This window comes from Corvus cornix, chromosome Z (genome assembly GCF_000738735.6).
Source record: "Corvus cornix cornix isolate S_Up_H32 chromosome Z, ASM73873v5, whole genome shotgun sequence".
In the NCBI taxonomy this organism is placed as follows: domain Eukaryota; kingdom Metazoa; phylum Chordata; class Aves; order Passeriformes; family Corvidae; genus Corvus; species Corvus cornix.
The window spans coordinates 55,779,551-55,795,025 of record NC_046357.1 but is presented as its reverse complement, the minus strand read 5'-3'; the positions used below and the strand labels follow the sequence as shown (position 1 = coordinate 55,795,025).

Below are 15,475 nucleotides of genomic sequence, written 5' to 3'. Positions count from 1 at the left end.
AGCAAAAATGGCATGGAATTTGTTGTTTAAACTAGTTTAAAGCTATATTACAGACTAGAAACACAGAAAGGCTTGCATTTTTTAGTAAGAGACATAAAAGAGAACAAGAGACTTAAACAACAGGTAAGGAACTATGACATTCCAGGGAAACATGACTCAGTTACAGTCCTTCATTCAATTACTATTTCTTTATCTATACAAAAATGTAATGGCCTGACATTTGGAAGCGGAGAGTAGCTTTCTCCCAGAATATTCTACCACCAGTGGAAGACAGAATTTGCCATTAACTGCTCTATATTAAGGTTAGGAAGTCTTTCCAGTCAGATTTCTCAATTCTTGAATTTCTACTATAAAAATTAAACCAGTGTTTATAAAGGACTTACAGACTTAATCTAGGGTTGTGGATTCTGGTAGACAACAGGACACAGCAAAGTAAAACTTAAATTCCCCTTTTAGGTGTTGCCCTAAGTCCTCTCTAATTTTTTTAGTAAGTCCCAGCACAAATTTAAGGTTCTAATAAAGTTGATTATTTCATTCAACTGAGGCATTGCATAATGAACTTGCACCAAAAAAAAAAAGTATGCAGTTCCAATTAAAATTTACATTTAGGGGTTCTGATTCCCTTCTCTTACACTGTATATATTAAGCTGTTGTTCACTTCTGCGCTTCACTTGCAATTTTTTTACCTCACATCTGTTGCCTCAAATAAAGTTCATGTATCTCTTGGGAGATGATAATTACTGAATTGTACATTAAGAATAAACATATATTTTTTAAATGCTCCCATTATTTTTAGGTTTTGGAATTCATACTGAAGGATTCTCCTCCCTGGTCTTAGAAATTGTAACCAATGGGTTACATGTGGTGCTGGCAATTATTACATTCAAGAAACTTGTTCAAAATTTGGAGCACACTTTGAAACGGAATGCGCCTTATGTTCACTTTTTCAGTAGAAAACCTGTATTTTAGTTTTAGATATCTAGTTTAGATCATGAGATATTCAAAATGGTCTTTGTGAATGGACATAATAGTGGGTATTGATTTAACTATTCTGCATATAAGAATAGGATTTAGACCAACATATGAAAATAGAATGGTGATGATTCTTTCTTTCACAAATTATCATCATCAGAATCTCACAAAACTATATGTCTTTAGACTCCTTGTGATCTTAAAGAGGCCTTTTTGATATATCCACATTGTATTTTGAATTTGTATCTATCAAGCATGGGACCTGTATTTTTAGGTGATATTTAACTCACAGGGCAATTTTCTGATCCATTAGTGAAACAATTTTCTCTTTCTGATCACATCTGGAAAACAATAAAGCAAGAAGAGCGAATGAATACTTTCTTCCTGACTATTCTTAAAATTACTTTTTATCTGAAATCTGTAGAAGCGTTACTCAGTGGCCCGTTGGAGTATTCAAATAAGTAGTGGTCTCATGACAGGTTTGCTTGTAATCATATACATTTTTATGTATATAAAAATGTTAGAACGGAGTGCTACTGTTTTACACTAGTGACTTCTAGAGACTTGTAACAGAAAGGAGCTCAAGAAAATCACCATTTGTCCAGATATGCGACAAGTACTGCTCCTAAAAACAGACCAGAATATCTTTCTTTTTATGTCATGTCTCTTTGCGGAATAAGATATTGCTTCATACTGTTATTTATTGACAAAAAAAAGTTAAATAAAAAAACACATCCTGCCTCCATTGAGAAATCCTTGCCCTGTCAGTTATGTATATTATTATGCAATTAGGAACATGGGGAAGAAATCCTAATAGCTTTAGAATTGTGATGCAAAATTAGTAATTTTTCTATTGCTTGCTTTGTACCTGTCATAGGATTTACATTATGCCTATCACCACTGCCTATCACCCCTTACGCAATTTTTAAAAATATGAAATTCCAGAAAAGATAGCACCCAGGAAGGATGCTTTCTAGATGACTATTTTGCAGGTCACCACTGAATGTAATACTAAGCCTGTGACAATTTCTACTGGAAGCATAACTGAACTAAATGCAAGGTTCTGGATGAGGATTTAAGTACTGAAACATGTACTGAAAATAGATTCTCATTTCACTTTGTCAATAACAATTTTTGGAAAACCCACAAAAATATTAGTCCCACTTGCATGCCAATATTACAGGATATGTAGAATATTCTTCTGTTTCTATCCTATGCATAATCTTTTTTACTGCAGCCTCAAAAATAAAATAGAAACACCAGATCCTATTGTTTTCCTTGTGAAGATATGCAGATTTCTACCTACCCAGGATACAGGTACAACTGTGGGAAGTTCTGCTTCAATTAAGTAGCTTGCCAATCATTTAATCATGTTTTAAGGATAAACTGAAAAACTATTTTCTACTTAACATACATTTTAAATGTAAATCCATATTATTTCCAATTGATAACCATTCATCATATAGCTAAGAGTACTAGTAATCCAACTAACCTAGGCTATATTTTTTTAAATGTGTATACTCAAGAACATGAATGAAATTTGTTTTAGTTTTAAATGACCATACCAGTTCATAGGCTCTTACCAACATTTATGGTCATATTTATAATTTCTAAAATTTGTATATATGTGTTTTGGATAAAGTTATACATTTTGTATGCCACTGCATGGATGCATTTTCTGGCCCAGTATTCTGAAATAAAAAAATGTGTCATGAAGAAGTTTAGTAAGTATGCAAATTCACACTTATTTCATAGATTGCACTGGGGTCATAACACAGAATTTTTCTCATTCCTCTGCTATATCAGTTCCTTGTCTCCATCACAACACATAAACAAGATGAAGGAAAAACAGATGATTTCTCCAAGACTGTCGGTAAAACAGGTTCTCATCAAATACTGTTCAAAAGATCATTCCTTACAACTATACGATTTATTTCAATCAACAGTCATTAAGACCACTGCCCTATGTCTACAACAGTTAAAGATTATTCACAGCAAGATTAATTAAATACACTTCAACAGGAATTTTTAATGAAAAAATTGTCCAAGATTAATGTTTTAAGTTTGGCTATCATGTATTGTCCACTCTCCTCCATTTATATCCCATCTTACCAAATAGACCATATCCACATTCCTCTTAATCTTCCTAAAGGCCTTCTTCTTTTGCAGTTCTCCCACTTATCATACTCAGTATAGGCAGAAACACATTCAGGACACAGATAGACAGACATAAAGCAGCCCTGAGGCTAAGTCTAGAGAACATACTGTCTCCTGCTGGTTTCACAGAATATCCCCAGACCGTATTAACATTTTTTATAGTAGTTGCCTAGGCATTCCCATGGGATATGGCAATCAGAGGGGAATTCTTGGCAGTAGAAGCGTGAAGCTAAATGCCAGTCTGAAGGGGATATATGGGCCAGCATTATAGGATGGTCACAGAACCTCAGTGTCCTGTTGTTTCTCTGCAATGTCCTCCTCTCCTAGCTCCCATCTTTAGGGACAACTTTTTCCATGAAGTCCATATTGAATATTTAAATGAAAAGTGCTGCAGTCAAGCTTCTTATAGTGTGAATATCTTCTGAAACATTACAATTTCTCTGATGATTTAACAATATCTACCCTATCTGGTTAAAAGAATGCACAACTTTTTCAAATACAATGTCATATCAAAATATATTTTTCACTAGGGGGAAGAACCTATTCAAAATCACATAAATAGCACATGCTACTGTGTTACTTGGTTTTTTATACTACTAAAATTAATGTACCACGTGGACAATGTTCTGCACTTTGTGGACTTGTGCAGATGTGTTTTATAAACAATTTCACAATCCTCCCTTCTTGCCCTTTGTACATACTTTGCTAACAGTTATTGATTGACAACTTAAAAGTAAATAGTGAAATTTAACTGAGCATGGTTTCCACAAGTGGCATGCACCCTATATCTATAAAAGCAAACATAAATAATGTTGTTTCTAATTCAGTTCACTTACATCTTTTGATTACAGTATAAGAAATAAAAGAGGGTAATATTTAAGGTGAATTCCTGCGCTGGTATTTGGTTAATAATTTTTATTATAAACTTCACCTAATCAATTATATAGTTGAAGAAAATAGAGTAAGATAAGACTTGTTAGATTTGAATCTAAGTTTTGTATCAGCTTATAACCTGGGAAAAGCAGACAGAGTAGCTTTATACCATCTGCTCAATTCTGTCCTTAATCTGTGGGCTGCCTTATGGTTAACTTAAACGAAGGCAGCAGATACTGACTGACTTTCCAGGACCAACTGTACTGGCCAAGATCTCTGGAGCTCTCTTCATTCAAAGTCTTGCAGGCTTCCAATATCGGGGAAGGTGCCAGAAGGCAGAAATAAGTACATCTACCCTGCTGGAGCAGGTAACTGCTAAAGCACCTGTTCGGAGGATTACAAAAGGAGCATAGTCTATCAGACCTCACTGGTGTGATTACTGAATCCATATTGTCACAGAGTATATTACAGTGTTAAAATAATTCTCAGACAATTTGTCCAGAACTTGTTCTAAGTCAGATAACACACATGTAGGCTTTCCTAGGACATATTTCTGCAATCTAAATGTATTCAGTTGTTTAAAAAAAAAAAAAAAAAGGCTGGGTGGGGTTCTCTTTGGCAAAATTTTGGAGTATCAGTCCTACAATTGAAATGACTCAAAGATTCTTTTTCATTATGCTTCCCTCTATTTTTCTTCCACATTTGCTTTCTCTTTACAATGGAAGTTGCAATGTAGCTATATCAGAAAATTATATCAATAGCATGTTAGCTTTCCTGGCAGAATACCAGGTGTCATTTGCATACTTTGAAACACTTTCAAGATGCGAGAAAGTTTAAAGGCTAGGCTTCTATGTGATGTTTCTTGGGTTAAATAAATGACTGATCTCAAAAAGATCTCTTTGCACTTTAAAACTACTGGGAGAAAAAATTTATATTAACAGGGCTGATGGCAAAACACAATCCTAAAATATGTGTTTTTTAAATATTCTAAAATCAAATACTAATTCCCAATACCAAGATCTGCATATATAGATTTAACTCTCTGCATTCAGTCATAATCTTTCTGTAAGCAGGCACCTAAATTTACCATATGTACATTGAGAAGAACACACAAATTTTTATGACCCATATTAATGCTTAAACTTTGATTTTTTAATTGCAAACTGACTTTACTTTGTTTTAAAATGTCCTGAATAGAATAAGTACCAAGGAATTTCATTGCTTTTCTTGGAAGTCTTAGAATAATGGTTTTATTTCCAATTCAATTTTCATTAACTTGATCTCATACTTTAGATAAAACTGTGCCACTAAATTGTGCCAGAGTATGCTCAGACTTGGCTGCTTCTTTATCATTAGAATAGCATACCCGACAGATCCAATATAGAGCTGAGGTCCATAGGTTTTGTTTTGTCACAATGATGCTAGCTAACTTTTTGAAAATTAAACTCTCCTATAAAATAAAAGGTAAAAAATTCTACTGTTGTATGATAGAGAATGTGGTTTTTTGTGGCATTCAGGAGTTACATGACCAGACTGCTGTTGTAAGAAAAGGACACTGTCTTTACCACTTCAAGATCCAACTCAGTATTTTACGTACATGAATCCTTTATCAGAAGTACTGATAATCCATACATACATACAAAAGAGCAAGGTGTACCTGTTGTGAATTTGAAAACTGTCTTAATACAGTTTTCTTGCTTATTCAACAGTAAAATAATCAGGAACAGCTACAAAATATGATAACTATTCTTTGAGGACTGTAGTCAGTGTGTATGTCTCAGGCCAGTGTTTTTTGTCTTGTGGCTGTGAGGTCCCTTAGTATATTTCAAACGTTTCTATAACTGCATTAATCGCCTACTTTGAAGGGCTTGCTTTTCAAAGCATTATGCTAGCAAATCTTTAAAATTCCCATTTGAGCTTAATAAGACATTGTTGAGAAATTTGTTTAATGTACATAGGAAACAAAAGGAAAAAAAGAAAATGTACTCTATATAACTTAAACTTTTCAAAACACAGCTAGGCAAAGCTATAATGAAAGAAACTAAAAATGTACCTCCAGTATGCATTAAAATGAGACATCTGAATTTATGCGAGTTTCCTGCCTGATTACAATAAAACATACAAAATTAAATACATAAATATTAATTTTATGTACCACACAAGATGAAGAAAATGAAAGAACAATGTTTACATTTATGGTTGACTCATTAGTGTTTTATTATGTGAAACACTAGGAGGCATCAGTTGGGTAAAAAAAGTAGTTCTTTTGAAAAATGCTAAGAAATTACCATAGAAGTTATCAGCTTTCTACTTTCATACTTCTAAATGTTAAAGGCTGTATGTTATAACTAAATTGTGCAAATAGGAAAAACTCTTTATTCTCACTGATAAATGACATATTTGATAATATAGGGACAGCACTTAATTTCTTGGCTATTTTCAAATCAGACTGCACACACGCGACACAATAGTTTTACAACACATTACATTTAAAAAATAATAGAATAAAGTAAGATGGTTTAGTTGTGTATAATTTTTGCTAAATCTGCAAAGCCCTGGCACATTTTAGGCACTCTTCTCTGCTTGTAAGCTCTTAATAGGGTTAAGTGCTGCGAATTTAGTATAGTCCTAGGCACTTTTTAGAGCCCAGGCACTTTTTAAGTGCTAGGCACTTTTAAGAACTTTTAATTGTGATTACAGGATATTATCTAGAGAAGCATATTTTTAAACAAATCCCAGAACAATAATCTACTACATTTTAATTTTAATTCCCCATAGTGGTGTATTAAACATTTTTTATAAAGTTGGTGTAACAATGCTACAAGTGGCTGTACTTTCACTATAAAGTCATACAAATCCACTAATGTCAAAATTGAGCTTTCCTTGCTTCAAATTGCCCTTAACAATGACTAAGCAATAGAGTTATAATTGTCTCATACAATAATCACTTAAAATTGAAGTGTGCCTTGCTATGCAGCAGCAATCAGCTTTTATCTCTGCCCAATCAAAACGACATGTGAACTGCCTAATCCTCTTTTCTAAGGCACATAAGACTTTGTTGCCACTGTTGGTTTTGCGAATCGCCCCTATAAGCTGGTCTGATTTCCTAAAGATGACAGATCTCAGTGAATAGACAAGCTCTGCTGCACTGCAGTCAATGAGACAGTGACATTAAAGTGGAGGGCTGAAGACACTAGCTTTTAATCACCTGTCCACATGTACATTGATCATCAGTTCTAAGAAAATGACCTTAAAGTTGATCAGAGAACTCAAATAATTACTTCTAAAAATAGTTTAAAAATGCAGGTTTTCAAATTTTCACTTGTACCACCAGTGTTTGCTGACCAAAGTTCTTCTGAATCCATTTTGCTTCTGAACCAGGATGCAAAATTCTATTTTCATCCTTTTCAAATACCAGAATTTTAACTCTGCTGCTAAGCTTGAAGTTTTCTAGCTTTGGAATTAAATATATAATTTTTAAAATATTTTGTACCAAGTCATTACAGAGAATAAATGAGGATATACAAAATCTCTCTACTGATATCATATAGCGAAATTAAAAAACTTAGAATACATCACAAATATAAGTGTTTCGGTTATTATTCAGAATGCTGAAGCAAGGACTATTAACTCTTTGAAATTACATAACACCTTATGTAGATTCATTTCCATCATCAGGGTTTTCGAAAAAATACCACTACACCTTACTTGATTTTTGGAATCATTATCATGTAATTTTGAATAACAATATCAAACAGGTAAAAATGGATCACAGTGTATCAAACACCAAGCATTTTTTCTTTCAAGAACATAATAGAAATTAATGACTTCTTCCTTAATGAAATAACTTTAGCTGTCCCTGAAGATGAACGAAACTATCCTGGTGAACAACAAATTTACCTGTTATAGAGAAAAGTAAAATTAAAGAAATTAAGTTGGCAAAAGTATTCTATTCACAACTCCTTCCCTGTTCCTAAGTTTCTATATAATTACTTTAATCTACTGAATAATGAGTTACCAAAGTATCTCTTAGTCAAACTTTTGTGAGAAGCTTTGGGAAGCTTCATTTCTCTTTGTCTATAATATTTTAGGTGTTTTAAAAGACAGAACCATTTAAGAAAGTTACCTCTGGTTTTCAATATACATGTTGCAGGTAGATGAAAGGTTTAAAAAAAGGAAGAAAAATTTCCTGATCCCGTATTGGAAGAAAATTCACAGTAAGAAAGTATTTGCATGAATTTTCTTATTATGGTCCAAAACTTGAAGCTCAGGAACATAACTGTAAAAAACGTAACCTCCCAAACTATTCATCATTTACTACCAATTTTAATAAGGCTCTTAAACTTAATTTTCCCTTTTTGTTGGTCAAATAATCTTAAGAAGATACAGACAGTATCTGATCCCTGTATGCTTTTAGAGGACATTGAAAGTGACATTCTTTACATCTTTGTCCTGTGAAAGCTTTGGGACAGGCGAGAGGTTTAGTCTCTTTGGGTCCTGATCCTGTAAATTGTTATCTCTGTGACTTGCTCGTTTTCACACAAGTAGTCTCAGCATTGCCAGCAGGACTAGTTGTGTAAGAACTGCTTGCATGAAAGAACCTTTCCAAGTTCAGGTCCCAGAACCATCTTCTCATACTACATAGAGCATATTAGTATAAATATATATGAACAAGTTTTTCAAATAAATGTATGTGTACAACCAGGAACATAGACACCTGGAACTAAGGGCCATTGTCTTAAGTTGTTCTTCAAGGAATTTTTCTGTTACTTCCAAAAGAACACAACTGTGGGCAGAGATTTCAGTGTTATGAATTGAATGTTATGTTATGAATTATGTACTCATTAATACAGAAAGAATAATATAATGGGTATTTTAAGAAAACTGATAAAGTAAGAAAGTTTTGCAGGTTTTGGATTTAATGTAAGGTAATTGAAATTCTGTAATAAGTATAGTTCACAAAATAACAAATCCCCAGAGAAACCATTTGTCTTATCATTTGAATGGAAAATCAGTACATATGCAATACAGAAGTGCTGTAGTACTGGTTCACAGGTGGTAATATTTCCATGCCTTGCCCAGCATCTAGGGATTAGTTATTACACTCCATATAAACATCTTTACTCTTCAAACACAATAGCCAGGAAAGCGCTAATGAAAGAAATGTAATCACAATTACATCTAAAACAATTGGCTTATCATTCATCTTATAATCATGTTAAAGTAAAGATATGAAACTAGGACATTTGCCATTAAGGTGATGGTCAGATATGTGCAGGGAAAATTTTGTGTCAAAGCAATTATTTTCTGATCACCAGCAAAGTATCGGTAAAGTGCTTTTCTTTGTTTAATTCTCTTAAATCTGTAGTCTTAAATTGTGTATTACAGTATTTATTTAAGTATGCAATTATTTGGTAATAATAATCATTATATACAATAAAGAAAATAGAACTTTTCTATAAAAGACAATGCTTAGGTACCCACAATGATTCATTAGATTTTGTTTTGCACCACACTTCATTGCTTTTTTTGTTAATCATTATTATTATTATTTATTATTATTATTATTATTATTTTCTCTCTCTTTTTTTTTTTTTTTTTGAAATGGGATTATTAGCTTGTCTTTATACTTGTTTTGTTTTTCAGGCTGACAGAAAGTCACACTAAGTTTTATGGGAAATACTAAGTATTATAATAAAGTAATGCAACAATAATCTCGTAAGTCTCTCATGTACATTAAACTTTAAGTTAGCCTGTAAGCGATTAGCCTGTACTGCAACTACACCAGCTAGTTATGTAATTCTGATTATCTCTACTCCTTTTTGTTAAAAAATTTAAAGATTACTCAAAGTACTGTGTAAAGACCAAAGCATGCTATTCCAAAAGTGGTTTGCAGCCCATGACTTAAGTTCCCACATAAATACAAGGGGTCTTTCCATCTCAAATGTAAGTAATTCAGATGAAAGATGCACAAAGTTAAACACTTGCAAGCATGCACTACCTAAACTGAGGACTGAAGAGCCTGTGGTACCACGAAGTTTAAGAGCATTTCACTGAAACCTGTTTGTTTCCTTAGTCTGATAAATCAGAGTGCAAGCACTACAAGGTCATAGCTTTTAAATCAACTAAGAGCTATCTAAATCAAATAAGCTTCCAATACTTCATAATATCAAGCACATAAATTATGTAAACTAACTTCATCAAAGTTAAAACACTTATGACACTGATAGAGACAAGTCCGCAGTAATTTACTAGACAGAGATTTAACTATGTTACTTGTCTAACAAGTTACTTTTAAGCAACTGCACAATCACACACTGAAAAGCCTGCAAGCAATCTCAGTCCCAGTTCACATAAAATGACTGATACATTCTTCAAACGGTGATAGGAAATGTACCTAGGGTTTCTGTACCATGCCCACTATATTTCATTCCGACGCTGAATTTCACATGTACTTACATTATAAACAGTTAGCCGTTTGGCTGATCAGACTAGTCCTTCAGATATTTTTCTTTCATAGGAAAAAGAAAAAATCCCTTTACTTCTTCCAGCCTTAAATATTCACCACCTGGTTCAACATGCAGCCGCCTTGAATCACACACACAACCTTCAAAGTCAATCCAATAAGCAGCCAGAAGATGCCTGGGGTGTGTGTGTGTGTGTGTGTGTGTGTGTGTGTGGTGCGCGTGTGTGCGCGGCGTGGAGGAGGAGAAAGTGGCTGAGCTGCTGGTCGGATTAAAAGTAACCGGACTCGTCCTGAGATCGTCCAGGAAGGAAGTGACAGCAAGCGAATGGGAAAAGGCGAACAGCTCACAGCCTTTGTAACATCGCGGAGGGGAAGGGGGAGGCGAGAAAGGGATTCAAACTACACGCCAGATGAGGCGTCCTTTTCTGCTTTGCTTTCTTCCTCCCTTTTCTTCTCTTTCTCCGCGTTTCTATTTCTCTCCCTCTCCCACAATCCCAAACGAATGACTCTCTCCTCCCGAGACGGAGAAATAACCAGTTTCACTCTTGCAAAAAGGGGGCGGGATCAGATCCCGAAAGCGTTTTAATAAAACAAACATAGAGCAGCAGCAGCAGCGGCAGCAGCTCCTTGCCCCTCTAGTCTAAACTAGATTGATAAATTGCTCCACTACACTACTTTAATTATGTATATGGTATGCAGAATAAATCATCGAGCATCAGCACCTCAATCAAGCACTTTTAAAATGATAATTGCATCTTGGGTGAATCAATCTTTCCATTCCTGACATTTTGCTAATTTTAGTTTTACGGTGGGGGTAATGGCATATGCCACACGCAAACCTAATGACATCTTTTATTATACAAAGCGAAGACAAGGCGGCGAGCCGGTGCGTGTTTTCCCCCTCCTGGCGAGGTACCGCCGCGTGCGGGGGCTGGCAGGAAGGGCTGCGGGGCGGGGAGGCGCGCAGTGCACGCGGCAGCGCATCTGCGGCCGGTCAGCGTGGCCGGTCAGGGCCCGGCTGCGGGGCAGTGACCGAGCCCGCCCGCACGCGGGGACCTGCGAGGCCCAGGGTCCGGAACATCCCTGCATGTCGCACCCCCGGCACCCCCGAGGCGTCACCTCCGGCGTGGCTTCGCCTCCGGCGAGGAGGGGCGGGCGCCGAGAGGGGGCAGCCGGCCCGCGGCGGCCCGCGCAGTCCGGAGGGCGCCGACCCCTGCACCGCCTCCGGCGTGGAGCGGGGCTGCCGTCCTCCGGCACTTGCCCCCTCCCCCCGACACCTCCTGCCCAGCCCCTCGCACCTTGGCGGGGCTCCCCCTTCCGAGCCCTGCGCCTGCTGAGCAGTCCAACTTCCCCAACTCATTGGGCTCCGCGTCCCGCGACGTGAGGAGCGGCCCCGGCGCAGCGCCGGTGCAGCGGTGCTTCCCCTGCGGAGAGCGGCTGCCGGATCCGGGCCCGCTCGCCTCCTCGAGCAAGTCCGGGCCACGGGCGGCTGCCGGAGACAGTCTCGTTTCAGACTCACTCGCAGAAACGCAGCATTGACAGCACGCTCTGTGTGGACAGGGCTTTATTTTTTTAATAGGTCCAGTTGCGTCTAAAGCTGGACTGAAAGGACTGCACTGTATGTGAGTTTAAATCCAGATTAAGCACATGCAGTAATTTCTGAGTAAGACTGGACCTTGCACATACTTGTCTTAATTTTTATGCAGATAGCCAACTTTTATGATCCTTTGGGAGCAGCAGGGGAGTTTGTAAAGGCACAGACTATTATTTCTTATGATAAATTAAGGTACTGGAAATAGGAACAGCACACGTGATAAAACCAAATGACTGAATTCAAGCACAGTGATAACTATATATTTAGGTTATTTTAATACAAGTCCTTGGTCTTACACTCTTTTCCCCCAGAATCATCTCATTGGGCCACTGACCTACTTCCAAGTATTTGACAGTGAATAAATACCTTTTCAGTTCCACTGCACTTTTTAAAAGATGGATGCTCAAAGCTTGGTCGGAGCAAAACAAAGCTCAGGTAGTTCTAACAAGCACCCTGCAATTGATCGCATTGCAAATCCCTAGAGAATACTGTGGGTTTCATCATTTCCTGGTCTGTCTGGGTGAGAGTGCACAACTCTCCGTGCAGTGACATGCTACAAATATACCCACACCAATAATGACAGTGATACTGATGTGCCCAGAGTCACCTGGCAGCCAGATACAAGCCAAGCACATTGTACACGGTGGTGAGAGGCACATATTCTTGGCAGTGGCAGCAGAACCCAAAAAAACATTGAGAAATAAATACTTTCTCAGCTCAGGTCTGCTGTGAAGCACAGCAGGAAAGAAATACAGCAGTTACACAGGTTGTACCCTTGCTATGCCTTTTCTGCAGACAATTTTGGTCTCTCAGTGTGGCACCCAACCATCCAATAGTATTTGTATATTCTTAGTGGCAAAAATAGAAAATTGTGTTAAAACTTTGCACTTTTGTGCTCTAATTGAAACCTACTCTCATCTGCTTTATTTTGTGCAGGATGTGTAAGTTTTCTGGTTTCTGGTTAGTTGGTAACACAGCCCTTCAACTGGCAAGACAGAACATGAACACTGCCATATTTTGAAAGTAATTATTACAGTAGGCAAGTATTTCAGAAAATAAAAGTATACAGCAGTTTAGAACATCAACTACACCTCCATGTGGGCACTTGTGGCCTAATCTTTTTATAGTTGTGACCTTCACGTACTGGAGCACCTTAAAGCCATGCCAAGTTTTTGTCATGAGTACAATTCATCAAATTCATGTAAAGGACATCTTGATTTTTAAAACAGGATTCAGATGCTAGATGGACAAACAGATATAAGGGGAGGGATCAAAATTTGTCACTCATCTCAGGGTTAGATAAGGCATGAATTTTTGCAGCATAATTTGAAAGGTTTAGGAGTTTTTTTCCTATCTTTGCATTTCATTTAAAAATCTGGAATAATTTCAAACAGTAAAAAAACTTTGTTCTGATGTCTGTTCTTGTACTGATTCTCCATAAATGCACCCTTTTCAAATTTCTGGCACAAGACTCAAATCTAGGCTTTTTTGCTGTCCACAGTCCATGTGTAGGTCCGCTCACAATTTTTTGTTCCCAATCTACCACCTGAGGCATGCAGTGTTTTAAACTATGAGACATCAGTCAAAATGTAATAATTATAAAATCCGATCTCCAAAGGTTTATTAAAGAGTGTACCCGAGTATCTCTTTCCATTACAAGTGTGATTACCTCAAGGTAACATTTCCTTTCAAGATGATTATCAAAGTCCGTTTTTGTTCTTTTGCGGATGCAGAACATATTTTTCCCTTAGGAGAAATGAGATTGCCAGTTTAAATCCTTTCATGGTGTTTAAACAGAAAAGCAGCGAGGTTACTATGAAATGATCCACCTCCTTTGCATCTTAACCCTGGGTTGGCTTTGTTTCTATTTTCTGTTTAAAGTTCTGCTCAAACCCATTCCACTCTACACCTCGCTCTCTTCCACCACCTCCCTGTTTGTACGAGCAATGCAGTATAACTCTTCTTCCCATGTCTGGCTGCTTTTAAACTTGGCCCACGCTGGGTGCAGCTCTTGAAGTGAGCTTTATGAAATTATTTTAAAGTGAGCTGGGGCGGTTGCCACAGCAACCCACCCTGAGAGAAATCGAGGCTATAGATTAATCTACCCCACAAGATTATTCAACAGTATTGTATTTGTTCTTCATTCATTCAGAATATTCCCTCAATCTATATGCTTTTATAATGAACAAAAATATATAAACTCAGATAATTTCAAAGCTAATAGGGTATATATTCCAAGAGCATAATTTAATTGCTTTGTAAACCACTGCAGTGAGATGACATGTACATGATTCTTTGCAAAATAATTTAATTGCAAAAAAATCTGCAAGGTAGGCACAGCTGGCATATTAACTTTAAATAAAATGGCATGCCATTACTAAAATGGTGTCATACACATCAAGCAATGATTACAGAAAGCCTTTGTCACAGGTGTATCTGTAAGTATATAATAGAGTTTTGCTCTCCAGGTTTTGCTTTGAACAAAAACCTAAAAATAATAAATAGCACTTGGTAATATTAAATGTAAGGAATATTAAACACTCACCACATACACCCTCTTTATTGTCAAAATGATCCACCTCCAATGCTTTACTTAATCTTTCCCATAGTAGTTACTTCGGAGTTTACAATTCTTGTTCGGCACCTTGGATGTTTAAAAGCACAAAAGTAGCATATTATTAAAATGCAAACCTATAGTACTTCAATATATTTAAAGCAATTAATGAAACAATTTCTATAAAAAGGATACAAATCTTTGCTGATGTGCACTTAGGCCCATCTTACTTGTAAGTAACTTGATGTTTTCAGAAGCTGTTATAAACGCCATCTAAATCCTACCTTGGGGATGCTACACTATCAATAAAATTACAAAACTATTGATCACAGGCTGTACTTATCCTCCAATCGGTATTTGTGCGTTGACTTGCATTTTGGAAAACACAGATATCTCGTTGTTTAATAAATGCCTGTTTAAAAGGCCAGGGTGAATTATAAAGTAGTAAAACTTGGCATATTAATTTTTTCCTTTTATCAAGGGCTGGTATGTGTGATGCCAACACCAGACATGCATCTCCTCGGCTCTGCTTTCAGGCAGGCAACACCAGGTAGCAGCAGCAGAACTTTTTTTTACCTCAAATATTCCTTTTTCTCTGCACCTGTAGTTGTGAAGAGCGGGTCCCAACCAGGACGACTGGTCTTGAGGGGCGACCTTTCTGGCCTCTGCCCCAACCCTTCGCACCTGCACACATCACTACCCCGGGCTTCTCATCATTTATTTATTGACTCATTATTTCTAGGTGCTGGGGCGTTCCTCCGGGTGCGTTGGTCGTGAGTCACGGCAGGAACAGGTACGACACCGGTCCCCTACCCCATCTCTTCCGCGGGTTTGGCGGCGCCGGGCGGGACAGCGAGTG

General features: G+C 37.0%; 1 protein-coding gene across 13 annotated transcripts in view; it reads right to left on the bottom strand.

Annotated features, from left to right (window-relative positions):
* The window catches only part of MEF2C (myocyte enhancer factor 2C), a 125,644-nt gene extending 110,378 nt beyond the window's left edge, over nt 1–15,266 (bottom strand). For 5 of the 13 annotated variants that reach the window (XM_010393024.4, XM_010393021.4, XM_010393020.4 and 2 more), the window contains exon 1: nt 10,462–10,975. The gene's annotated coding sequence lies outside the window, so the exon portion shown is untranslated. Of the gene's footprint in view, nt 1–1,262; nt 1,314–10,461; nt 10,979–14,607; nt 14,707–15,192 lie in introns of those variants that run through there. The other 8 variants (XM_019281994.3, XM_019281996.3, XM_010393025.3 and 5 more) reach the window with 5 other exon arrangements.
* Between the last annotated feature and the right edge of the window lie 209 nt (nt 15,267–15,475).